This window comes from Benincasa hispida, chromosome 5 (genome assembly GCF_009727055.1).
Source record: "Benincasa hispida cultivar B227 chromosome 5, ASM972705v1, whole genome shotgun sequence".
Classification (NCBI taxonomy): domain Eukaryota; kingdom Viridiplantae; phylum Streptophyta; class Magnoliopsida; order Cucurbitales; family Cucurbitaceae; genus Benincasa; species Benincasa hispida.
The window spans coordinates 23,187,045-23,189,705 of NC_052353.1; positions in this window are offsets into that span (position 1 = coordinate 23,187,045).

Below are 2,661 nucleotides of genomic sequence, written 5' to 3' on the forward strand. Positions count from 1 at the left end.
TTTAGTGGAATGCTTGGCAGTTAACGGATGGTGGATCTCGTGGCTAAAGAGTTTAGTTAGCTATTCACGTACCGTTGGAGTTTTAAGCCACAGATCCATAAGGTCCCCTAGGTAGCTTGGATAAAGTCGAGAATCAGTTTTTGGGTCAGTTTGAAATGTTCAAATTGATAAGAGGGAGTTCGATTATATATGATATAATTGAATTGGTTAATTATATATAATATAATTGGCTAAATGTATGAGATAAATTATTTTTTAGGAAATTAGATATAAATATGATTTATATCAAGTGGAGGAGAAGTTACCATAGTAGATATATAATATCAAACTATAGGGTAAGAATATAATATGATTATATTCATTTATTAATTAATTGGTTAATTATGTGATATTTGGCCGAAAACCTCTCTTCAATCGTGTGTTAGTGGGAGAATCCTTATTCGGTTATTGTAACTGAAGAATAAAATGAAAATTTGTTTCATTTTGCAAAGAGTTCAGAAAAAAATTGCAAAAGTTGTGAAAATGTTTTGATCGCTTAGCTGAGAGCCTATATGACAGGGCCTCATCGCTTAAACGATCGCACACCCCACGTCTAAATGATCGCACGCTTTTCTCTAAACGATCTCTTAGCTTTTCTAAATGATTGCCTAGCGTGCCGTGTTTTCTAAACAATCGTTTACCTATTACTAGACGATCGCGCTTAGTAAAACCTACACGATCGTGTAGCTTTCTCTAAACGATAAGCATCCGCTATAGGATAGCCTTCTCCTACTTGCTTATCGTTCTACGCTATCAACTTTTTCCTCCTTCCTCTACCAAATTCAATAAAGACCACTCTTTGGATTCTCACTTCGAGAATACCAAGGGCTCTAAGTGGTGTTGTCGTCTCCGCTCTTGCTTGCTTGTGCTTGTTTGTGTTGCTACCGTTCGTGTAGGCGATCGTGTTATTGTAGCCGACTGTTTTGCTAGGCGATAAAGAACGTAGAGGTTACTTCCACTGCGTTGAGTTCGAAGTGAAGAGAGTCTTCAATTGGTATGTGAACTCAATCCCTTGTATTTTATTTATCAAAGCATGTCGTTAATTAGTGTTATTAAATCGCATAACTATTTATTAGAATGTGTGTATGGTATTTCGGTCACAATGAAACCGAAAAAATCTGAGCGCGCTCATAGATGCTCTTCGTTAAGAGATAGTTCATCTGGTTGGTCGGTTCCACCTCAAGAGTTGAGGGAACCTTGACGCAGTGGGAGGGTTGCGAACCCACTTATTCGCTATCTGGGTTTCACAGAAATCCTCGCTATGGTAACCGACAATGACGTTGAGGATCCGTTGTCTAATCAGAAGGCAATGGAGGATGTTGACCGGATGAATGGGTCAAAACCATGGATCTCGAGATGGAGTCAATGTACTTCAACTCAGTGTGGGATCTTGTAGATCAGCCTGATAGGGTAAAACCTATAGGTTGTAAATAGATCTACAAGCGGAAATAGGGTGCCAATGGAAATGTGCAAACCTTCAAGGCTCGACTTGTGGCAAAGGTTATACCTAGGTGGAGGGAGTCGACTATGAGGAGAATTTCTCGCCTGTTGCCATGTTGAAGTCGATCCACATCCTCCTGTCCGTTTCCGCTTATTATGATTATGAGATTTGGCAAATGGACGTTAAGACTGCCTTTCTGAATGACAATCTTGAGAAGACCATTTATATGGTCCAGTCCGAGGGATTCATTGCCCAAGGTCAAGAGAAAAAAGTTTTCAAATTGAATCAGTCCATATATGGGTTGAAACAGGTGTCTCAATCTTGGAATATTTGATTTGATATTGCGATAAAATCGTACGGCTTTGACCAAAACGTTGTTGAGTCTTGTGTCTATAAGAAAATCATCAACAGTTCAGTAGTTTTCCTAGTGTTGTATGTAAATGATATCCTACTCATTAGGAATGATGTAGGTCTATTGACTGCAATTAAGAACTAGCTAGCGACCCAATTCCAAATGAAATATTTGGGAGAGGCTCAGTTTGTTCTAGGTATATAGATCTTTCAGGATCGTAAGAACAAAGTGCTAGCGCTATCTCAGGCATCGTACATTGACAAAATATTACTTGAGTACTCGATGCAGAAGTCCAAAAGGGGCCTACTGCCGTTCAGGCATGGAGTTACTTTGTCTCAGGAAATGTGTCCTAAGACACCTCAAGAGGTTGAGGAGATGAGACTGGTCCCGTATGCATCTGTTATTAGCAGTTTGATGTATGCGGTGCTCTATACTAGACCAGACATTTGCTATGCTGTGGCAATAGTCAGTAGGTATCAGTCTAACCTAGGCCAGGGTCATTGGACCACAGTTAAGAACATCCTCAAGTATCTTCGGAGAACGAGGGATTACATGCTTGTGTGTGGAACTAGGGATTTGATCCTTACTAGATACACGGATTTTGACTTTCAGACTGATAAGGACTCTTAGAGGTCCATTTCAGAGTCAGATTTTACTCTTAACGGAGGAGCAGTAGTGTGACGAAGCACTAAGCAGGGGTGCATCACCGACTGCATGATGGAAGCCGAGTACGTAACGACTTGTGAAGCTGCTAAGGAGGCCATTTGGCTCAGGAAATTTCTAATAGACCTGGAAGTTGTTCTAGACATGTCTAGGCCCATCACCCTCT